The sequence below is a fragment of the Syngnathus floridae genome, chromosome 9, assembly GCF_059516105.1.
Source record: "Syngnathus floridae isolate MCC-2025c chromosome 9, RoL_Sflo_1.0, whole genome shotgun sequence".
Lineage (NCBI taxonomy): Eukaryota > Metazoa > Chordata > Actinopteri > Syngnathiformes > Syngnathidae > Syngnathus > Syngnathus floridae.
The window spans coordinates 5,899,886-5,926,072 of NC_142421.1; the positions used below are offsets into that span (position 1 = coordinate 5,899,886).

Sequence of the window (26,187 nt, forward strand, 5' to 3'; positions counted from 1 at the left end):
TAAAAACTCGAGAAATATACTTGTTGAATGTCTATTAAAGATGTACTTTGCACTGACATGCCCTGACTCCTTTTTCTCTACAGGAAGGATTCCTAAATGACTTGCCCAAAGTCATGTCACATTATGCACCATATGACCACGTACACTTAAACACTGCTGCAGTGTCCACCAACAAGCAGGAGACATCACTTTCCATTTAGATGACATTAGGAAATGTGTGTGTATGAGAAGTGTGGGGCATATTTCTCAACCAGAGCATAGATCCTTGGCATTGCATTAGTGCCAAACCAAATTACCCTCCTGCCCATCTGCTGCCCTCAGCCCAAACCCCACACTCATACACACACACAGACACACAAAGAACAACAACCGTGATGATGAAATACTTTGACAGTCTAGCATGCCCTGTCCCCAAAGCCATTGCTTATAGTTCCTTCAGGTGATGTGTGGATCAATACCAAAATATCAATACCTACGAAACCAGAACTTTCTGCTCTTCTCAACTCAAAATAGTGATACATTTGACCCAAATTTTTCAAGTTTGCCTTTAATAGGACCACAGTGGAAAGTGAACAGCCTATCTTTCAAAATGATACACGTTTGGTTTGAACATCTTTTTCTGTTTGAGAAAGCTACGCCACGAGTGGGCGATACAGTTTTTCTTGATAAACCTCATATTTTTCCTTCTGAGCACCCCATGTCCTCTTTAAAACAAAGATTACATACAAATACTGTAAGCGTTGTATAAATGATTTATACAGTGTATTTTTTGTCAATTTGACTTAATATATCAGAGGTTGTACATTACAGTTCCTCTGGATGATTTCCTTTTCCGCTGTCTAATGTAGTAATTTTGATTTTCATATGAATGGTATTTACTCATGGGTCATTGATGCACACAGAAATGTTTGCAATGATTAAAAAAGCTTCTTTAATCTTGTGACCTTTTGGATGTGTAGAAGAACACAGGTCATTAATTAACATTAGATCCTGACTGATCCTTTGGTTGTGTCAGGAGACATAAATAATCAATGAAGGTAAGTATGCTGCTGTGCGTCATGGGTACATGTGCACACTTCTCTCTCGAGGTATCATTGATCCTCATTTCTGCAACAGGAGATTGCTACAGTTGTTTAAAAAGTATTCAAAGTCGACAGTGTACATACGTGCTCATTTGTGTTTGAATGAGAAGGACAAAACACTTTTATGTTCAAGCAATAAATCATTGGAAAAAAAAGTAATTGTGGAGGTGTATACCAATTTTTGCTTATTGCACAAAATATGTATTTTTATGTACATATGCGTGTGTGTGTGTGTGGGGGGGGGGCGGATATGACAGTTGCCGTAACTAATTTCAACCTTTAAAAGTAAAAATAATCACAAACTCATAACACCACTTTGCACACCTATGGTTAATTTATATTATAGGATTATCGGATTAAATTAAATGATTCTTCTCTGTATGACTCCTGCGCTCTGACATAAAGACAAAGTGAGATGTCCGGACATGAGGGAAGCTGCCAAGGGTGCACCCAACTGGTAGGAGACCCCAGGTAGAGTCACAACACACTGAGAGGATTATGTGGCTTATCTGGCCTATAGGAGCATCCCCATGGAGGAGTTGGATGGCTTTGCAAGGGAGAAGGACATTTGGATTTCCTTACTCAGGCTACTTCGGTAACAGTAACCTGGTCCCAGATAAGTGGTGGTAAATGGATGGCATGGTGGATGAATTAAGAGGAATTACACTGGAGGTCTTTAGTCTGATTCAGTCTTTGCATTGGATTTTTGATAGTCTTATCTACTTTTAAGCGACCAACTTTGTGTCCCATAGCACTACAGTATACTTTTTTTTTATTGATTTACTATAACCTTGTGTGCAAACTTGTGGTCTACAGGTTAGCACGTCCGCCTCACAGTGCAGAGATTGCGGGTTTGATTTTGGCATCAGCCTTCCTCTGTGGAGTTTGCATGTTCTTCCCGTGCCTTACTGTCTTTACGATATAATGTACGATATGCATGCAGCAACCCAGATGGTTCTAGGATCCACAGAAGCGTGTTAGCATTCCGGGAGGGGTTAGCCTGTACCCCCCATGGCATCAGAAACTGTATTATTCAACGCACCAGGCCCTCCCTGTGTGTAAAACTGGTCGCTAACCTTTTCATATGAGTCTCTTATGATCAAAATAACTTTGTGATTCACAAATGCAAAGGGCTTGACAGTCATTTCAGGAATCATGATTTGATTTGATGTTTTGCTACACTGCAAGAATAGCTCCAGGGGATAGTGTCGCGCAGTTGGTCCACTATTTAGATCCAGGCTGATGTATAGCATACTGGAAAAAAATTGCAATCACATACAAGAAATGAGATTGAATTAAAAATTAGTTGCTCCCATAATTGGTCGAAAAAACATTTCTAATTTTTTTCACATCGCAAAAACATGGCATTTGAACTTTTTTTTTTTTTTCAATTCTGTATATGCAAACAAACAACAGACTTCAAGCAACAGACTTAAGCACGAAAGTTGTTTAAATTGTGATTTGGATGTCAAAATGTCGAAATGCAATAAGAAAAAGTGGACAGATACAACTTTGTCAGTTTGCATGGATCAAGCTGAGACCAGAATATATAAATGTGTGTTCCTCTATGAAGTTGTCCCTGACACGCAGAGGCCTCATCATCCACTATGATCCAGACTCTGATGTATCGACCTGAGCCTGGGCCTCACGTCAATAAATCTATTCCATCTCCTCCTACTCTTCTTCATTCTTCTTTTTTTCTGCACTCGCTCTCCTGCAAACCAGTGAGGTGAGAGGTGTCCTGAAAAAGAGGAATGAACACACCAGCAGTCTATCATGGCAAGGTCGAACTGTGTCCAAAACTCCGGGACAAACTGACTCAGGAATTGGGAGGAGTGAAAAATGAGAAGGGACGTGAGGATAAAAATAAGACTGAAGATGGATGGGCAGGTTTGATAGTTATACTAGAAAAAAAAGATGGTCTCATGGTCAAACAATAATTAAAAAATATTTCTCTACTACATGTCTTACACCCAATAGGACAGAACAACACCAAATACATTTACACTGTACAACTGACCAAAGACATACACAAACATAAACACTCTCAAGTTACACCTTTTAAAATTTTAGAAATTGCACTGGCAAAAGTATTTGAAACCCTTCATTGCTTGGGATATTGTTTTAAATTATACTTACGCTTTTCTGGGAATTTATACAACCAAATCAAAGACTTTTGTTCATTATCTCCACCACTCCCAAAAAATGCAAGAAAGCACACCGTCCTATGAACACACAAATGATCCTCCACACACATAGACACACTCGTGCACACACACACACTGGACATAAGGAAGGGGCTTAGCCAATCGTCCTGACTTAGATTGAGCTCCAGACCGGGTCTTAATATTCTGTTGGAGTGGCAGAGCCGTTCTTCTGCACGACCAATCCCATCGTCAAGTCAAATTTGCATTAGCAAATGGGAAAGTAGCGACGGTCTATTTGTTAATCTGATCTTTGTTTACCCAACACTCTTGTAATCCACTTTTAATTAAATAGCTACCCAAATATGTGAGAGCAGCAGTTTGACTTTGTCTGTGCCCACACAGCCAGACTGATGCAGAGAGAAAGATCTAAAGAAAGCACAAAAGAAAGAAAGCAAGAACCAAACATCACTCACACGCACCACACACAAACACAAGCTACAGAAACCGTGAGCGCTATAGTTTATATACACACCAATGGGTCACTTCTGGAGATGGAGCACATTCCATTGTCTGGTCAAATATCTAATTCTAACCTCACAATAGATTTCTATGCACTATCTGTCGTAAAGAATGCTCTGGCTAGTTAGAATAAATCATATGATGCACAAACACACACATATTGTAGGTGCGAGCAGTATCAAACACACACACACCTCGCAGCACAGACAGACAAAACACAATATGGCTGCATAGGTTCCTTTATCTATTTATAGTTAATGCCATCCGAAGCCCGATAATGCAAGCAGATACCAGGTAGGCAATTACATCGTTCTGATTTCTTCTGCAATAAAAATTCACCGGTAATAGGAAAAAAAGGGTAAATAACATCATGGAATGGATGAATCTGGGCTGCCCGCTACTGCACATCCCCAATAAGTCAGCCTCCACTGACACCAGCAACATTGTCATTCATATGTGTCGGCTCTGCTGTTTTTACTTGTAAAGGGAAGGCGGTGTGCTAGTACGCTGTATCTGGATCTGGGTATTAGAGGTGACATCACATTATCCTTATCCCCAAAGCAGATCTAAATAACTTTCTTGAATATTTATGGGCCTCCCTCTGAGGCTTTGTATTCATATAGACACCTTGTGGATGTGGAAGTTGGAGATAGAAAGTGCCATGCAGATGCTGTGCATGTGAGTTGTGTACGTTGCGCTGGACGTGATAAACGACACAAGGAGTCACGAACAATAACTGGAATTTGTGTGCGGTCTGTTTTTCTTATTTAAATTTTATTTATTTGTATTGTATTTTGGATTATTATATGTTATACTGGATCCATTTTGAGGAAGGGGACATGAGCAGGTCCATGGCTGGGAAATTGAGGGTTGAGGTGGAGGGGGAGTTAATTCCCGCGGTGGATGTTGAAGAGGTATTGAAAAACATTCCTTAGCACAGTTGAAGTTCCCTTGAGCAAGACACTGATTTATTTTCTTAAATCTATGAGTCTGTCTTGACTTCAGACAGATTTCTGGAGCCTGTAAGGTGATGAGAGCTGTGTGTGTGCATGTGTGTACTGTGTATAATAATATACAATGGATATAAAATTTCCACACTCAACTGTTCAGGGGCTAGTTTTTTGTGATATGGAAAAAGAAGGTATGCGCAGAAGATTCACCGGCGCCATCGGTCTTTTGTGGTGTATTTCCGTCATTTTATTTCCAGTGCGACGTATATATATATATATATATATATATTATATTTATTTTAGTTTTTTCTTCCATATTTCTTCCATATTTTCCATATCGTGAGTTTTTAAGAATATTAAATATTGAGGATATATTCGGTATATATATATATATATATATATATATATATATATATATATATATATATATATATATATATATATATATATATATATATATATATATATATTTCTTTTTTTTTTTTCATATTTTTCTTAATGAATATTTGCATCAGCAATGTTGGCTAGCCTTATTTTTCCATTTCCACAAATATTGCTACCCCTAAATTAGTTTAGAACTCCTTTGCTTTCTCGTTGTTAAAGGACATGGTTTGTACTAAGTATTTAGCGCCACTGAGCCATGAATATTCATTGTTGGTTCACTTTCCTCATAATGCTGCAGTCATAAAGGAGGAGCGGGGCTCTAATATACCCATCATTCCAGGGAGAGAGTATTAAGGAGAGATTTAATAGAGCCATGAGTATGGGCAGACTCATTATCTTTCTATTAGCCCTGTCGCTGTGCGCTCTCTGCCAGCAGGGTTATACTGACTTCTATTAGGTTAGCGGTCAGATACACACTTTCACACACATATTAACTCAAAAAAAAAAAAAACTACTTCCAATATAGGCCAATTTGGTAGCCTGTGCTTCTCAGCACAAAGAGTTCTAGCAAATGAGTGTCCATTACGGGACTTGATTTACGAGACTGGTAAACCTAATATTTTATTTTATTTTATGTGTGTGCGCTCTTTGCAAGTAGTTCATAATTCTGAGATCAAATAGAAAGCTCCTTACGGGGGAAACCAAGACAATACTAAGGGTTATAGTTACCGCTCGTCATTTTTACCCAAGAGAGTCAAGTGCAGTCAGTAATTGTCGTGAAGTGTTCCCTAGATTATCGCTGGGCTTAGGTTACTAAAAATAAATGAAATTCGCAAAGTAGAGGTTGTTTATTTTTATTATTTCAATGTTTTATTTAAAATTTCTTTGGGGGGGTATAAGCCTCTATGGTGGTCAACTATTCAACAAGTCTGCCTCAGAGTGACCCTTTTGAGGAAATTGCTGTTTGGATAATGGATGGATACATTTATGCCTCCATTATGCCGTTACGAGCACCCTCCCACCTTCAATCACTTCTCCTCCTTCTAAATACTTGTTCCACTTCATAAATTTAATTTCCAAAATGCAAAATGAAAAATAAATATCCAGCTGTAGGTTGTGAGAGGTGCATATGACAAACTGTTAATTGTTTTTTGTTATTTTTACCAATATGTCACCTCGTGTGACCCACAGCCTGTGCAATTCACAAAAAATAAACAACCAACAATTTATTTACCCATGTGTTGAAACACATTGCAACTGTGATGTGACTCTTCTTGTTCAGAATCAACTAATCCCATTCAAAGTTCTATTAAATGGAAGTCACCACACATATGCCACCATTTAAAGTGCCCCTCGTGATTGTATAGTTTTGTATGTTGTGACTATAAAAGCGTGTCTTGGCCACTGGTGTTGGAAAATCGGGGCCAATGCCAATGCCCCCCACCCCACTGGGAACATCAGCAGCATCCTTTTTTTCTATACAGTGTGCTCAAGCATTCATCGCGCCAGGAGCAATGGCCCAGTACAGATATATTACAAAGCACTTAGATCTTAAAGCTTACACAGTGCATTCCCTCTTATAGATCCTGACCGCAAATCTATTGCCTGCCTAATTGAATCATAAATACCGTACATGTATATGTATATTATCCATTAATAAATAAAGACACAATTTTTTATTAATGAAGTGGAAAATGTGGTATGGTGAGACATCAATCATTTAGTATAAAAACCATGGGTATTAGTGGGGTGATATGGTTCAGGGGGATAAAATTAGACACGTTAAATAGGGAGCGCTGTGTGCATTAGTGTGAGTTTTTACATAAGCAATTATGGAAGCCTTCAATGTTAATTTATGTGTGATCAGTGAACAAGAAGAGGGAGGGAGAGGGTCATGTAAGTGGATGAGATAAATAGATGGAAATAGGAGCAAATGGGGAGGAATTGTGCAGCCGGTTGCTCGACAGAAAGGGAAGTGAGAAGATGGAGTGAGTAGCGAGTGGTACAGGACGGACGGAATGCATTAGCAAGGAGACGTGGGAAGATTGTGTGAAAAGCAAGCATATTAATGAGGCAATATGAATCACGCTGATTACTCAACAATTAGGGATCTGTTGTCTTTCTGAGAGTGCACAAGGAAGAAGGAAAACAGGAGAGTGTCAGTTGAGGGACAAAACTGCAGGTGCATCAGAGGTCTTGTCAAACAAACCTGAAGAGCCAGGCGGAGGGAAGCACATTTTCTCCATTGATTCCAAGAGGAAGTGCACCGAGTCAAAAGTGAATTGGATGAACTCGAGAATGAACTAATGAGACATTGAAGATGTAATGGGGCTTAATGTTCACCTAGGGCAGCCTTTAATACTCACAGCGCCATTTCGACCGTCTTTTGACTTAAAACTAAGCTTGAATTATCCACTTAGCCAGCCCAAAATGCAAACCAAAAATGCCATCTGTTTCTGTCTTATCCTTTTATCACGTATGGAGCGGCTATAAGTCTTAACAATGTAAAAAGTAGGTTTGCGTAGCCAATCAAAATATTTATTTTACCTGGTCAAAGGGATTTCTGCCTCTGCTATTTATTGCACCAAGTCATTTAATTTTTTTTAGAAATGATTTGGTCATTTTGGCCAGGTGATCATGTCTGTCGATATACTTCATAAAACATTCTATGTGTGTGCGTGTGTGCATGTGTGTGTGTGTGTGTGTGTGTGTGTGTGTGTGTGTTTGGTGTCTCTCTAGGGTGAGGGTGAGGGACACAGCTGTCTAAAATCACCACTGGGGGAGAGAATAACCTGGGGTCTTTCAGTGCCCATACACACGCACACACACACACACAAACACATATAAACACATGCCCACAAAGAAACAATTCACTCATAGCTGAAGCGTGGTTTAGCGTAGAAGCCTCAGGGTCAGGACTCACTGGCCTCAAATTATATTTCTCAACATGAAGACACACAAGTAGAGTGGAATTATTGTTCTCAGGTTGTGTTTGGCCTTGGTGTTTAAAATGCCTGATGGCAGCCTTTTGCATGTTCTTTTCTAATGCATACTCAAATACAAAGTTTGCTCTACAAAAAGAAAACCATGGGAAATAAAGGTTATAGACTTCAAATTGTGTGACCATTACGTTTTAACTTAATGACTGTAAATGTAAGAATTGTGATTTGATGTAGTTGTAGGACCAAACATGGTTGTTTTCTACCAACTATCTAGTTCAGATGTTTATATTTTATTTTGTGCTCTTGTTTATGCTTTTCCAGCCTATAAAAGGATTCGCATTAATGTTTTAGTGAATGTGTTTAGATTAAGCTTACTAAACTCTGAGAAAGTGAAAATGAAGAATTTAGTTTGTCCACCCTCTGAGGCTATAAAAGCTCCCGCTCTTCTGCTCCGACTTAACACAAGGTGTTGGCATGTGTTGTGGGTTTTTTCCAGTTCATCCAGAGAAAAAAATCTTTTGAGGTTAGAGGTCACTGTTGTTGGACTAGAGAGAGACCAAAAATCTCACCATTGTTGTTGTTCATGTCAGATGTGTAGAAGATGTTTCATGCCAAATATATCTAGTATATCCTTCAGGACCTTACTTTGTGAACCGGGTCACACTCAAACTGCAAAAGGCCTTTCGCAAACAAAGTTGCAAATGTAAAATTGTCCAAAAGGTCTTGGTAATATGAGTTTTTCGAGAAATTAAGATTTAGCGTGAAATGAGTCATATTCTATTTTCCAAGACATGGCTTCAACCGACCGAGCAATATTCAGTGTCGTCTCAGCATCATTTGACAACAATTGCACATAAAAGTAAAAAACAAAGTAAATTAAAAGCCGCATTTTGTCGTTATGATTTATCTTGCTCTCCAAATAACATAGTATATATATTTTTTTAATATCTACACCCAGTGCAAAATATCAACGGAATAATTAAAGAATAAACGTTCAGCCACACTCAAATTCTGCAATGCAGCTTGAAATAAATCCAACAATAATGTACTAGTTACCAATCACACTTCTAGTATTTGGAGTTTCTTGGGTAGTGTGCATTACAGTGTCCTCGAGGCTTACAGCTCCAAATATATTTTTACAGCCATCTGCGCCAGTTGGCTATTCTTAATCTGTGTGTGTTTGTGTGTGTGCGTGTGAGTGTATGTGTGATTTTTACCAACCTTACATACTGCAGTGGATAAAGAAAGTCATCAGCAAGACTTGGCTCAGGCACAGTGCCTCTGCGGTATATACTGTGATGCCAACATAAATGCCAGTGGAAGAGCGTAAATGTCAGTCATGCACACTCAGACACACATGCTGAGTTTTGAGGGATAGTCTTTATGCAGTAGCATGGGGTCTTTGGCACAGACTCGTGCCCAGACTGGCATGTGGTCTGGGATAAGTGGGGAGGCGTTAGCTGAGCTGACACACTACCAGACGTGACATACTGCACTCAATTCTCTCCTTTTTTTGACTGTTGTTCTCTCTTGTTTACTTGTGATAAGTATCAAACAAGTGAGCAAAAAATGAACCAAAATAGCCCAAACAAGTCTTTGCATCCATTTCAGAATGTTTTGAAGGTGCTTTTCAGAATGGGGTTGATGTATGAATATAAATCGAAGGAGAAAAAGTGCTCATGTTTGGGAAGAGGATTGTACCTTCATTTTTGTGGATTTACAATTACAGTCAGCTTTAGAATAAAGGCCATTTTATAACGCAGAATTAAGACACTTGGTCCAATAAAACATTTTTTTAAATTTATTTGAAGCACCAAAGTCAAAATAGCTGCATGTCAAGTGAAGTTGCAATATGCAGTGTAAGAGTGGGTGCAAAATATGTTGTACCATTCAAATTAGCCTGTCAAGTTCCAGTTCCAACTTCCGCCCCCCCAAATATTATTGCTGTGTCACAAACTTTAATTTGAATAAGATTTCTTCAAGCCTTGACAGCAAAGTAACGCAACAGTGCATTTCCAGTGCTAAGTAGTAAAGTGAATTAGATGCTAATGATTGGGCACAGATCGCTAAAGACGGAGCAGACTCTTGAGATGAAGAGATGGTCTGAGGCCAATTTGGAGGACGTAATGGAATGAAATGATATGATTGCCCAAACCTTAGCCTGCTGGTACGAGTTTCAATAAAGTGCTGATGAGTCCAACGTCTGTTGCACTATCAGCGTCTTCTCAATAATTTGCTTGCCGGCTGTCCACCCCTTCCTTCAGATGAATTATTTTTATTAGAGGAATATACTGTTTGGCATAAGGGAGCAGCTACTAGTACCCTGTGATGCAAGTGCCAGTTTAGCTAAGGTCCTTTCCGTCCCTCCATTCATGGTGAGCCCAGTGGGCCATGCCAGGCTCAGCTAGACTGGCTCAGCTCCCAGCTTGGCCGGAGGAATTTTGAGTACTACCAGTGATGCTTGTAGGCTGGAAGAGCAGCAAGAGAAGAGATCAAATGTAAATAAATAATAGAAATTATATAATATAATATAATATTATATTATATAAAATGACTGTTTAAAAGGTTCAAACACTATGGCCATTCAAATACCTCAAAGTGCGGCAATATGTACACTGCCATTGTTGGGAAATCTGAATTATTTCATCACTAGTGTTGGAGGCCACAATATTTCAGCATGCAACATTTGGGAATGGGGCTAACATGTTCTGACATCAAGGAGGCCAAAGATAAGAAGTTGATGTTGGAGGCCTTTGGACCCTGTGGCGCAGAGAGCATTAATGCCAAGCCTTCAACTTTCACTTTTCGCCTGAGTGGCTAAGACAATGATCACAACTACAAGACAGGCGCTTTGAACTCAAGCCAAAAAAAAAAAACATGTTACATTCTGCTTTTGTTTTAACACTGACGATATAATCAGGGAAGAACAAAAGTTTATCTTCAGCTTTTGTTGTCCAAATGGTCAACATCTTTCAGTTTGGAAAAGCTGTTGGACACTTCTGACCATATTTTGTTTGAGCATCTCATCCAAAATGTAGAAAAACAAATGGTGTTAGTGGTGATGGCAGTGTGGTAGAGAATGATTTTAAGTGCTATTTTCAACTTCAACACATAAAAAACACTGCGTGATCTTCCACCACAGCTTGCATACACACTTGCCAAGTATCAGTGAGTGCCATCTCAGTTAATTTGGTATTGTGCATCATCCAATGATTGTCTGCATACAGTATTGTTCATTTGTATAACTGTGAGATGACACTTTTCTCAAATTCATTTTCTTCTGGGTCAGATCGTTGGGGGCGGCGTCCTCATCATCAGCAATCTTTCCTTTTGGTTTTGATCATAAGTCTCGGCCGCTATGCTTGCGGTGTTTCGAAATATGAATCACAGTGGAAGTGACGTCACAAATTAGAGCAAATCGAAATGCAGAAAAGCTTCCATAAATTATTTTGCAGATTATAGCACAATCAAAATGCACTAAGTCTTTCACACAAGACGTGATTCATTCTAAAAAAACAGTCCTTCGATTGAATGTCATAACTACTGACTCGGACTTCAAGTGTTACGTATCCGTGCTCAATTCATTTTTCTCCTTTGGTATTCAGCTCAACCAACAGCCATCATTTAACATGAAATTCCTAAAGAAATTGCAATTTGTAGGTCGCACATCATGGTCAAATGCTGATTTGTGTCAAGTGACTTTAGATTTATGTCTGATTTGGTCATTTCTGCTGGAAGCTTAATTGCTCATTGGTGACAGCAAATCTCATTTACATGCTGAAAGATTTGGCACATGACCTTTGTTGGCTGGTGTAAAAACAACATTGATGTGTATTAGCAATCACATTTCTTTTATAGGCTTACTTTAAATAGACTATTGAAGAGAACTATCACTTGCTGAGTGTGTGCGTGTGTGTGTGCAATATCAAGCACATGCCCTGCACACCTAAATGAAGATAATGTCTTGATTAGGTACGTGTGTGTATTTTGGCAAGGTCCTTCTGTACTCTGCAGGGAAGCGTTCCATTAAAGTTGGCAAGAGGCTCTTGTTCACCCTGCGCTTATGCAGCTCTTGATCTCACTGTGCCATGAAAAACTTGCGGCACATTAAACGAGCAGCCCAGGTTTCCACTGTTAACATATTATAGGGAACGACTTTTTCAGAAGAAATTGAAATAAAAGAGAGAGACTCCCCAGGCGTTTGAAAAGATTTCCGAGTGGAAACTTTCTGTATGACCTTATTGTAAAATTAGACAAAAACAAAAGGGAAATTAACATTGATTATATTCATATCCATCTTCTGTTGATTTTACATTTCACACAATGTCTATGTCATTTAAATTCTCCGAAACTGAGGAGACGGAAAAAGAGCTGGCTTAACACCAACTACCTGCATTGTCCATTTCACAATGGACACTTGGATATATATAATTTTGGAGGTCTGGTATGCCTTTCACTATTCTTGGCTGTGTTAAATTCCTGTCCACAAAGAGGTGGTCAGTTTATCTCATGTGAACTTTTTTTTGAGTTAGTCTTTTGAACCATCAATCACCATCAAACAATCACAAATGACCTGACAAGCATGCCTTTCGAGTGACCTCGGCTAAAATAGGGTTGGAAATGCAAAATATTTATGAAAATGTAGGCGAAATGGAAAGAGAATTTTCCAAGTGTCAATAATGTTTGTGTTAATCTTGCTCCATATTTGAACTCGTGCTTTTGCATCATTATGAAACTAAAATCCGAATACTTTTGAGCACATATGACTTCTCTGCTTTTGCGTGAATCTCAAGGCATGTGCATGCCTGCATGTGTGTGGTAGGTGTATTGACATTGCCCCCTGTCAAAGGCGATTTGAGGCCAGTTCAGTCACTGTCAGGGCTGAGGCCAACCGGGTTGTGGAGCGTCTGTGTTTATCAGCTCTGTTAGATGCTGTCATCCAGCAGGCTGCAAGCAGTGCACAGGGGACCGATCATCATCTCATCCAGCAGGTAAAGAACATTGAAGTGACAGGAAAGGACCTCCAACCACACATATATGTGAACACTCACAAAACATGGCACATGTTGGCCATTCTCAGCGCTGGCTAAGCCCTCAGGTGAGGAGTAAAGGTGTGTCTACATTTACTGATTCACTTTGACAACCACCTGGGGTTTTGCTACCTACAAGGTATCAATTTAGCATCCAGAAATGATTGTCTCATTAACCAATTTTATTCCTAGCTATTCATCAATCTATCGATTTATCAATCTATCGATCCGTCCGTAGGCAAATGACTTGCACGATTTGTTTGGTACAGTTCTTGCACCTCCTGATGCAACCAACCGATTTTCTGCAAAAGTATTTTGGGATCACATCCACCCCAGCATGAGCCGGTACGCCATCATGGGCATTACAGTACATATGTATAAAATAAATAAATAAATAAATAAATAAATAAATAAATAAATAAATAAATAAATAAATAAATAAATAAATAAATAATTTCAGACTGACTTATATACAATTGTGATATTTTTATTAAAAACAATCAATAATACTATGTTTGTAATTCCTCTGGTGGAAAATTATATTGGAATAAATAGTCATCATAGAGATCCATCAGCATATCTGCCAAGAATAGTAAATTATCTGTTTATTTCCCCCTTTGTAATTTTGCCTATTTTCAATTTTCTTTGAGCGTATATGTGCAACTATAGGTTCAATATGTCTTGTGAGGCGGATAGTTTATAAATACGTATATTTATCATCATTATTGAAATAGAACACAATGAAAACGTTTTTTAATTAATCCTGTCAAAATACTAAGGACACTTCAGGCTCAGCTCTAAGCAAATTAAAGTAAATTGGTCTTGAATTCCAGTTTAGATAGCTAAAGGCTTGTGGGTCAAATATTTTTTTACAAGTAGCTGCTGCATGTTAATCAATGACTACAGAAAGGTCACTTTGATGTTTTACTTGATAAACATTGATTTATTTATTTAAGTGCATTTCTAACTGGAATTTAACAACCAGAAAAAAACAATAAAGATAATTTGCATACAATTTGGATGTTGATTCAGAAACTTTCTCGATGCCACAGGTGAGAAACAATTGCACAATATATTGTAAATACAAGTAAAGCACATCGTGCAATGGAAGACAACGGAAGGAAGGGAAATGAGTTTAGAACAGTGGAGGCAGGGAGATGGAGGGCTGTGGAGCTGAGGTCAGTAATGACTGTGGACAGGTTCAGAGGAACAGACCGCCAAGACACGAGTTCCCCACTAATAAGATTAAGAGGGATGAAATTTTCCCTGGAGGACCGGATGCTTTCACACCAGAGAGCCATGAAAAGAATGACATTTCTCCCTCGCTTGGCAATACATCCTGAGGGTTGGCTTTGTGCGTGTTTTATGTTTTTGTATGTTTGGTGGACTTTGGAGGACATTTGAAAAAAATATGAGGACAAATCATTATCTCATTTAGACATGGGTAGAAAGATAGTGTGGAAAAGTAATGCCAAAAATGAGATATAATGTAGGTTACGTTTCACTTTTTTTTGCATTTTCAAGGTGAGGATCTTTTATCATTATTTTTCACATGTTGCATCACAATATATTTTACATGTACTTGGATTGTTCTGCACGTCTCATTTCAAAATTGTTAAAAAAAAATCTTTACCATGTTAAGCTGTTCATGAAGATGTTAAAAATAAATGTCTTCAAGTGTCTGCAGGCTCTATGTGGCATGCCAGCTGAACAATATAAAACTAATGCCACCAAGTTAAAAAAGCTTTGCAAACTTTTGTCCCCTTCAGCTCCAAATTTAGGCAGTACCGTATTGTGGACCTCTGTTGGTCTGGGGGTCTCTGCCTGTGTTGCTGCCCTGCCTCATCTGCCTATTTATGACCAGAGTCAAGTGGACAGGACTGACGGATGGTTCCCTGAAGCAAGGCTTTAGCAAGAGAGAACCGAGTGGAGGGTGTTTGTTTTGGGGGGAATGTTTGCACTCATTCTTGGGCAATTAGAGGAAAAGAGTGTGCGAACAGTGTGTGTGTGTTTGTGTGTGTGTCATGTGTGCGTGTGTGTGTGTCATGTGTCAGGGGCAGACATGGTGTGAGTTGGACTTTCCTAATCCATTATCAGTGGGCCTCGCTCCAGGTGGCGTTATGTCGACATGCTGAATGGCGAGTGTGTTGTGATGTGACAGGTTGGGTGTAGGAATGATCCACGGAGGCATCTGATGTGCGGTAATTGCTTCCCTCTCAGTTAACGGTTACAGATTGTCTTGAGAGGGGAAATTTGGTCCAGTCAAGGCACACTTTCTCACTACCACTGCCAAACTTTACTTCTTTCTTTGGGGGCATATTTTGGCTGCGGAGGAAATGAGTAGCTTAAAGGGAAGATAAAAATGCCTCTGCTTTGTTGTTGTCATGTAACAAGAAGTAAACACTACATCTTTCTTATTATTTTAATTTATTGGAATTGCAAATAATCAACAAAGTGATCAATGACTCTCCTTTTACCATTCCTTGATTGAATAATCATCTAAACTGCATGTTTTTTGGAGTGGATTAGTCAATTAAGAAATTTATCATTTACCTTGAAATGAAATGGATTTATTTATATACTGTATAATGTATAGTGACATTTTTGTAATACAGTATGATGTTGGTAATCAGCATTAAATAGTATTACAGTATAAACAGTATTGTTTGATAAGTATATTATTGATATTATTTATTTAATTTGTATATCCATCCATCCATCCATCTTCTTCCGCTTATCCGTGGTCGGGTCGTGGGGGCATCAGCTTCAGGAGGGACTTCCAGACTAATTAATTTGTATGATTAAATATATTATTAATATTATATTATATATATATATATATATATATATATATATATATATATATATATATATATATATATATATATATATATATATATATATATATATATATATATATATGTATATACTAGGAAGGTCGTTAACATATTTTTTTTCCCCTCAAAACTTCATACAATGTAATGGATTCTTTCACGATTGACATTCTAAATCAAACAGTACTTACACACATGCATACATAAAAAAAGAAATCCACACGCTACAAATACCACGCGTTGGTCTTCCACATGCCCACGACATGCTTACACTTCCACCCTGGATCGGTGAACCACAAAACACACACACACATACTGAAACAGGCACAGCTCCCACTGCTTCTAGGCCTTCAGAAGGTATTTTCACTCTCTCTCTGCCTCATCAGGCCCTGTAGCAAAGGGCAGGCAGTAGCTAATAATAGGTATTGACTGGTTCAACGTGGGATGAGCAAGGTTCAACCATTGGATCTCCAAATGTGCCCGGGGGTCACTCTTGCAGCGAACAAGTCTCCCTGGACCAGGCTGAAAGAAAAGGCATTTTAAACTTTCATGACTTCTCTGAAATCACGGCTCTTTCGCCTTTCAGGCCTTAACTCTTTGTACTCAAAGCGCTCAGCCCGATCGATATCCGCCATGTAGAGCGAGAAGAGGAGAGAAAGTGAGGAGAGGATGGAAAGCAGACATCTTTATTTCAACAACTGAAAGTGGTGAGCACGGAACACACAGGGCCAGGTTTGTTGGGTCACTGCGGGGGTGAACTCTGTGAGCACATTTGCTGTATCTCCAAAACAGTGAGATGTGCATTTGAAAGTTGACATACTGTTTACAAACCCCTCTTGCTGTAACGTCCTTTTGGTTCTTTTACTGATTGTGTCATATTATAAGGCCCAAGCTAAGATTAAGCTACCTCAAACATCTTCACAATTATCTATATTCATAATGAGCTCATTCTCTGGATCTTGTCTGACTTCCACACCAACTCTACAAAGTGAGTGCAGGAATTCACAACCCAAATGTGAGTTTGTGAAGTTTATTCACGGGAAGTACTCGTGTTCCTTCTGTTCGGTCCAACTCAGCACTTTGGACATGCTCTGCAGCAATTTAAGTAGTGTGATCCGTTCCAGCTAGAACTGAAATGGAGAAAGACCAAGGAGATGATGGGACCTCATACAGAAGACAGAGAGGGCTTGCTGGAGCTGTCGCAACCAATATGTACAAATAGGGGGGCCACCTCCAACACAAAGGTCACCCTAAGGATGTGCATTTACTATGTCTCCTTCTCTTACTGAAAATGTTTGGAAAAAGGAAATGGAGTTGAAATGGATGCTTATTTCAATTTTTTGGTCTACATGAAAAAAAAAAAAAAAAACGGAGCCATTCCAACCTTGATAAGCATGCAGATCAAGTCAAAAGAGTGGACAGAAAACCAAAAGTGCTTGTGACAACCCTGAGGCTGGAATGGACACAAACAGCCATTCAATAAATAGAACTGTTTTGCCTTGTGACAGGTCAGTCAGTCAGTTTATTGTTAGCTGACTAATGTACCATTCAAAAAAGTTTAACTGTTCAAATTCCACTAAATAGAACATCTGATATGTCTCCAGCTATAATAAAAAAGAGAAGTTCATAAAGAGAGAAAAACATATTTATCCACAGTTGTGCTTTGCACCAACATGGTCATGAATATTTGGACAATGCGCCATTAAATTGTCAAAAAATTAAATAAACTTACGTGAAAAACCACACTACATTGCAATTTACAATTCAATTGTTCAACTGATAAATTCAGCCACGTTATTCTTATTTGATATACAGTATATATTTTATTTTATGATATTTATTTACTTTTATGTAGTACATATGTGCTGTCTTGCCATGAATATATTAAATACAAAACAAAACACATTTTGCTTTATTCATAGGCAAAAAAACTTTTGAATATTTGTTTTAAACATTTGAGATGAACTTGAGAAGAGACGTCATGATCATAAATATTTTTTCTGACCTCACAAATGATTGCAATTAATAGACACAAATTCAAACCAACGTGACCAGTACTCTGGACAGCTCATCTTCTGCCCCTTCCATCCCATCAGCAACATTTCCTATGATTGGCCGCACCTCCGGCTCATTTCCACACCTGCTCCCAACTCGTATATAAACCTGGCACACCCAGCCCTCTGTTTCACTTCCTTCTGTTGCTCTACCTGTTCTTTTTGACTGGGAAAAAAAAACAACTGAATATCCACTCTTGCTGTTAAACGTTTCGAAGGCTTTCCATGCTGGTTGAGCCAATTCTGTTTGCAACGCTCCACGTCTGTCACATCAGTACCGTCACTTATTTTGCGTAAAAAGGATTGTTTTGAAATGTTGCCACCTGAAACATTTTTAAAACACTATAGGCTGAGTTGGAGTAACTATACCCTTTTTATTTATTGCATTAACATATTTGGCTGTGATTGGCTGGTAATCAGTCAATGATGTCGTCTGTTCAACTATAGTCTGAGCTGACATGTTTTTGGATACATTCAAATGTAAGCACATCAGTGAAACAGCTTTCACTTTAATTAGTAAGAGACTATTTCCACTTGTAAACTATTTGATAAATTGCATGTTTTTTTGAAGAGACACTGCTTGTATATATCAAGCTTGATTAATATTTACACAATCAAGCCTGTCATTAACAGTAAAAATAGACAAATGTGATTGCTCTAACCAAAGTTATTTTTTCCCTTGAACATCTAACAACAGATTTGTTGCTTTAAATGTCAATTTGAGATGTTCTCTCGGTTTAATGTGCGTCTTTTAATTCTTTCCTCTGTGACCCTGATCACAAAACCCCAACCAGACAGACTCGCTTTAGCTTGGTCAAACACACATACTCACAGTGTGGGCGCTGACAGTCCCTTGAACTGTTGACAATAAGTTGATGGGCTAAAGCCTCCAGTAAACATCTCTGGTGCCACATCTACCCAGATGGAGATACTTAGAGGACACACACACACACTCTCGTGCACACACACACACTTTCCAGGGCTGTGTTTCATTAGTCCGTGTGTTTATGTCTGCATTCATGTGGCCTGGCTGAGAAAACTCCCTGTTTCAAGGTCCTCTTTGGTTCTCTTGGGCTTTTACTTTGAGCAGAAAGCGGAGAGTGACCACATTTACTGGTTGGCGATTCATGTATGGACAGCTTGTGTGTATATTGGAGTGCAAGTGTACCCAGTCACCTTTGATGTTAAAACACGCGGTACATGCTGTTCTCATTTCTGATCCCACTCTTCTAACATTGCCGGCCAGCCACCCTAGGGCAGATGGCACCAGAATCTCTGTGCACGCACTTACACTCATGTGTGTTTGCGTCCACGTTTCAGCTTTGCGAGAAAACAGATGACCCCTGGGTCACTGGCCCTAGACAGGCTTAATTTTTCAACAATTAATCTCTTTCAGACAGAATGGATGAAATGAGTTCAAACACGCTGTCACATACACACTCTCGCTCGCACAGACTTGAAACCACTGCGTGCATGTGTGTGGGAGTGTGTTAATCTGAGAGGTGAGTATGAGGAGATTAGATGGACCCGGGGGATTAAAATCTGCCCTTTACCTTAGAGGATCCCTTCCATCGGTGGCAGCCTGATGGACACACCATCCATCCATTGGCCACACACAAAACATGCACAAAAAAGGTCTACAGCAGAAGATACATTTGGAGAAATGATCTAACACAAAATGAATAAAATGAGACAAACTGAAGTTAGGGAGTGACAGCAAAAATATGAGATCTCGCGTGCCCATTACGCAAATATTGGCATGCAATCCTGGGCAAGCAGTGTGGGTTTTCCTTCAAATTTCAAAACATTCTTAATGGTTCGGAAAACAAGTTCTGACCCGCTCTTTATCGATGATGATGAGTCACAAACAAGTCAGCATCCAAATGCACCACCCACTCTAGTTTTGCTCACTCTAGCGGAAGAAATGCCATCCATTTTTGACAGCATCATTCATAATATAATACACATCATTTTAAAACTAATTTCAAAGAAAAATAAATATAATTCTGTTAAGAAATTCTCATTTAGTGTTCAAGCATGTGAAGAGTAAAGCTTCTTAATAAAATGAAATACTCTTTAATGACAATAATACAAGGTACACAAAAAAAAAAATGGTGTATATTGTCAAGATAGTCAGGTTTTCTTTTTTTACTGTCAATTCCACAAACAGTGACTAAGCACAAATATTTGGCTTCCTCAGCAAGACATTGTGACGCACAATGTGTCCACTAAACATAACAAAACAAATCTCTGTATTTTACGAGTATTATTGTGTTGTCATTCTATTTTTTTTATTTATTTAATAAATGTGATGGTATGTGTGTGTAAATCTGTGTGTCCAGTCAGTGACATGCGGGGCTACAAGCAGAGACAGGGAGCATGTTGGAACTGACAAGGCCTGTAGGGTCAACATCAAGCCAAATCAACTGTACTTGGGATCAACCACTGCTCCGGGTCTGTCAAATTAGGGCACCACGCCAACACACACAAACACACACGGACATGCACATAAACAGCTGTCAGGCACACACACTCGTGACTGCCCACTGCCCCGGAAACATCAGAGCACATCTCTGCCCTGAGGTGAGAATTGCAGTGTGTGTGTCTGTGTTTGTGTACGTGCGTGTGTGTGGGCAGTCACAGGGTCTGTGTGGTAACTGCCGGAACATACTGGCTAAGCGGCAAGGGATTTGTGTTGGTTTGTGCATGTGTACATAAGATGGGACATTTTTGTAAAAATTATGTGTTAAGTGCAATTCGAAGTTAAGTGAGTCATCCCTTACCGTGTGTGTGTGTGCACAGTGGATGCATCTGCAATAATACTAAGAACAGCGCCTCAGCTCTTCATTAGTGTGTCTGTGATTGTGTGTGTACGTGTGTGTTTGTATGAACATGGAATTTATCCACACTGTATATTAGTAAGGTCTGTGTTTATGCATGAAGCTATATTGAGTATTGTGTGTCGTGGGTGCACGTGTGTGCGTACGTGTCAGTTATGCCCCAAGGGTGTCATCAGCGGGGCAGTAAATGGGCATCTGTGCGTGGTCCAGTGGAAGCCAGCCGGTTAACTGGGCTAACTGGGCCACCTCTGCCAGCTTTTGCCAGCTGTGTCACCGAATGCACCCTCTCCACTTTGTCAACATCATCATCTTTGGCTTCACACAGACTGCCCACCATGGCCACCCCCACGACTCCATCTAGGGCAAGGGTGGACTTAAATGCTGGAGAAAGAAAAAAATAATAATTGTTGTCCTCATCAACACAGAACTATCAGCCCATAGCATCAATTTTTCAGTTGCTTCTCGCAATTATTGTTGACATACATAAGTCCAGTGGTATTCTTCCAATAGCGTTCAAAATAGAAATAACCAATTAAGAAACATAAACACAATAAAAACTATTTGAATGACCTCACTCGGTTTGTTTATCTATATACGGAGGGTCCTGTGTGTCACGGCAACTTGAGCGGTCAGGCAACAAGGGCCTCATGACAGATCAAGGCATTCAGGCCAGTGACATTCCTCCCAAGCCCCAAATGCATCATGGGCCAGTGGTGTGAAAAATGCTGGTCGGCCTGATCCACTCAGCTGCAGATGAATGGAGCACTCGGTGCACTCACCCGTAGATGAATGGCGCGATCTGTCTTGTCAGCGGAGGTCGACCGAGAGGTTACAGTATCTGGCGTGTATATACAGTACCTGTGTTTGCTGACTCTGGAAACAAGCTAGAGTGGAACGGACACATAAAAACTGTGTTCACAATAGATAACAGACAAACACAGTCGAGAGACACCAAGTTATCTTGAGTATGTCTTGAAGCAATCTCAAATCACAGTCAGTCTGTATCCAAAAGAAGAAAGAAACACCCCCCCCCCCCAAAAAAAGGCAGTATGAAGACTCCACAAAAACTTTGTTTCCGTTATGTTTTACATGTGTTTGGTCCATTTTTCAATTTACAACAAGGAACACATCCTGGATGAGATGTGATAAGCTAAATTGAATCATTCCACTAACTAACGGGAGAACTAACGGCTGTTAAAAAACTGCAGTTATTTGTTTATATTTAAACTTCAGCTCGTGCTGCCATCTCAATGTTATACTCGATGTGATTGCAAGATTAAAATTTCAGCATCCCGGCACCTTCATACTCGTCATGGGAGACCACAATCATGATTCTCTGTCATCTATAAACAACATTAGACAACATACATGCAAATATGTTTGATGCATGTTATTGTACATCTGATCAAATTGACTTCTCCACTCAGAAAAAGTTGTGCTACCTTGTAAAGTTGAGTAAATCTTCCGGTATTCATTTCTTTGCTCTGAGTTTGTGTCAGACCAACAAGCACAGACACGAACACGCTGTCCATAACACATGTACAGACACACACAAAATGGCCAAGCCGTCACCGCCTTCGACATCAGCCCGGAGCTCAGGCGCCCCGAGCAGTGGCTCTGACATGTCTATATGTTTTTTCCACCTGACCTTTTACCGTCCTTTCTGCCACAGCCCGTAAAGAATAAGCTGATGTATGGTGGCAATTTTTAGTGGTGCCACTAGTATCTGAGTTATTGTGTACACTTTGGGGTTCCTGCCATCATGCCACCTTACATCTCTCTCTCTCTCTCTCTCTCTCTCTCTCTCTCTCTCTCTCTCTCTCACTCTCTGTGTTGAATGAAGAATTTGGTGATGATAATAATATATAATATATCTATATTAATAATAATAATAATGATAATAATAATAAATATAATAAATATGACCTTTGACAGTGTTTTATAAGTTTTTTTATATACTGTATATATTTTTTTTCAATACGCTTTCTGTATATATTTTTCTGGAGGCTGCATTAACATTAAGAATCATTAAACATATACAGCACATATAAAGTGATGGTTGTGAAAAGTTTATTTGTTTATTTATCTGACTGATGAAAACTGGCATCTCCCTGCACTGTGATGGCCATTCTGTCATACACTCATGGGGCATTTTGTTGAAGAAATGTCTAATTTTTACACCTTATTATTAGTTATTGTGAGTGTGAATGGTTATTTGTCTACGTGCCCTATCTGTGGCCAGTCCAGAAGGTAGCGTTTTTTTGCCCAGGGTTATCGAGGATAGACTCCATCTTATCTGTAGCCATAACGAGGACAAACAATTTAAAAAACAAATGGGTTGATGCCATTAGTTGTGTGATAATAATAATAATAATTTCATGCACTTAATTTGTAGAACTTAATTGAGAATTGCATTTACTTGAAATAAGTTTGGCTCTGAGCACAGCAAACCTTTTAATAGTGTTTAAATCCCTCTTTATCTTGGCTTAATTTTTGGAATGCTGGTGAAGAGGTTGCTACGTGTGACTAGGAAGAGTTCATGTTCCAGTAATGGACTGCAGTAGCAGCTTGTTAGCATTTAACTCATGTTTGAACAGGCTGCAGTGTGCCCCTTTAGGCCGTTATCGCAGCAGCAGATTGAGCTCATTAGCTTGTTACCATAAACTTATGCTATGGGAGCTATATGGCATTAGGCCATGTTACATTACAGCGACACAATGACACTTGTTAGCTTATTAGCATAACTCTCGATTGAATGGATGAGGAGGGAGCAATGCATTACTCCATGTAAGAGTATGGGAAACGGCTTTATTCGCATGCTAAACAGAGCAAGTATGCAATTTGGAGCATCTAACATCTTAAAACAAGTGCAAAGTGAATTTGCAAATATTCCAAGGTTTATGCAGGATTATCGATTGAGGAATTGTGTTTGAGGAAAATATCGAGTAATAAACTCATGCATTTTCGATGTAAAATGCATCTTGATTACAAACGGCGTCAATACAACATGACCATCTGCATCTCACAAGACCCTCAATCATTTTTCCTTGTTTTCTTCCTGCAGACATATATGTGAACTTGAACAATAACACAATATGAAATTAATAAATGTAAAATGTGATTAGTTTATTTGCTCCAGTTGATTTACAGTCGACAAGCCTTTCGTTGTTTTTGACCAAAGTCATGAATTGTGTAATTCATTTTCTGTTATGTCAACTACTTAATAAACAATTGTGCGTGATCCGCAACGAAATCAATCTCGCCTGGAGCCTTGGAACCCCACCTTGTCATCCTGTGCAACCTTTCACAAATTCCCCATGCTTTTCAATTATGGATGACTGGGGTGTTATTGGCATTACTTTTCTACAGCTGGAATATTAATCTCGCTGTGGAAAGAAAGCATAATGCAGATGCCTTAATAAAAACTTCACCATGAAGGAGAATAATTACCTTGTCCTTAATGATGTACTTCCCGGTCTTTTAAATAATTGAGCTGCCCAACTTTGATGTGTTTGTATCGGGATCATTTCATCAAACAGATTTCATCTAATGTATGTGACGTGTGGTTTTCACGTGTATGCATTTAATACATGAATGGTTTCTGTATAAACTTTATCCTCTAGTTAGAAATACCTGAAGTTAAGAATGACCTGAAGTTTCTTTGGGTTCAAAATAATTTGGCAAATTCAAGGTGAGTGTGCATGGGTGGAGGTTTTTTTTGTTTTGTTTTGTTTTAACACTTTCTGATATAAATTTAGCAGGTGCACCGGAAGGCCCATAAAGGTGCAACATGGCCTCAAACACTGAGGTGGGATTGATGATCTTATTTTAAGATACGTGACCATGCTTATATTGCTGAGTATTTCACAAACCAGGAAAGATTATTATGGTCGATGAATCAAAAGCTGGTATTTTACCCGACGGTGACAACTTTTTGTAATCTGTGCATGGTTACTGATATATTGTATTATTTTCTTTACTTTTGTTCATTGAAAAAACTAATTTGTTCAACATATTTCACGTTATTTTCCAACCATCTTCAGCTGCATTAGAACTCGAAAGTGCATTTAAACATTTGCTGTCAGTGCTCTTGGGGGTGTGTGTCAAAATTCTTGGAAACCCTGCCACACTGCAATGAAGTCTTGGATTTATGGTTACCGTATGTGCTGGCTGCACAACTATTTTTGTATCTAAGTTTTGGACAGCTAGGTCACAGCTGTTGGAGATGTGCCAAGGTCATGTGGATATTAACTAGCCTTTAGGTTACTGTGCCTCTGTGCACTAAACAGGTCACCGCTTGCTCAAAGCCTTCACCTGGCTCCACATGCGCACATGCACACATAAGCTCACACACACACACAGACAATGGAACACACATTGAAACACTTTTTTTTCCCCTCCAGTTTTACTTGTATAATAGGTTATTATTTTGATTTTCTATTTTTCACGCCACAAATCCACACAAGAAATGTATTATTTTTTGTTTTGGATGTGTTCAAAATAAAGATACCAATCAATCAATCAATCAATCAATCAATCAATCAATCAATCAATCAATCAATCAATCAATCAATCAATCAATCAATCAATCAAGCAATCAATCAATCAATCAATCAATTATACTAACTGGCAAATATGCAAATATACCACATTTTTATAGTGACCTCATAAATAATGAAGCAGTACCTCATGACAAACTTAATTACCAGTGTATTTCCACACAACAGGAGTTATTTTCTCCAGACTCAAATCATCAATATCCTCGTCAAGGCCCACCTCCACATGCCCACCACGCTGGCTGCACGTGAGGGGCTCTGAACAACACACATAAAAAAAAGTCAGCATCCGGGCCGACGTTTACGCCGAGAGAGGCTCTTCAAGATGTGACTCTACGAGATGTGAAATGGTTAAAACGGGTGGGGTAGTGATGGGGGATTGTTGAAGAATAATTGCCTCGAGACGGTGCAGAAATAAGCCCTAATGGTCAGTAATCCAAGCCTGGAGAGGCCCTCTCCACAGTGTTCCACTGAATGCCGGTAATGGGCTTGCAGCTCTGTCACTTACATATGCATAGATCTTTCTCCATTAAAGCTGGTTTGAATGACAAATATGGGTGGGTGTAAAAAAATAAAAAACAGAAAAAGTAGAGGGGGAAACGAGGGAGGAGAGAGAGAGCGCGAACAAGATGGGAGAAGATTTTATCTTGGCTGGCAGTAATTTGGCAGCCGATCAGGCCCCCATCCTTAAATCTCATTAGCCAATTGTTCGCATGATGCTGCCTGGGTGAAGTAGAGGGCCAGGAGATGCAGCTTAAAGATGGTTAGAGGATATTTGGACCTGGCATTTCTTTTTTTACATCTTTGTGTCTGAAAGTGTCTGTAAGTGAGGGTGAGTACTTTCATGCT

At 39.2% G+C, this 26,187-nt stretch overlaps 1 long non-coding RNA gene across 3 annotated transcripts in view; it reads right to left on the reverse strand.

The window, feature by feature from the left end:
• Positions 1–2,413: 2,413 nt before the first annotated feature.
• LOC148393125 (uncharacterized) overlaps positions 2,414–26,187 on the reverse strand; it is a 35,661-nt gene continuing 11,887 nt past the window's right edge. Inside the window, exons 3-4 of one of the 3 annotated variants that reach the window (XR_015860592.1) lie at positions 21,562–21,666; positions 17,749–21,163 (exon numbers count right to left, since the gene is read on the reverse strand). This is a non-coding gene — a long non-coding RNA (uncharacterized LOC148393125). Of the gene's footprint in view, positions 2,824–17,748; positions 21,667–26,187 lie in introns of those variants that run through there. The other 2 variants (XR_015860590.1, XR_015860591.1) reach the window with 2 other exon arrangements.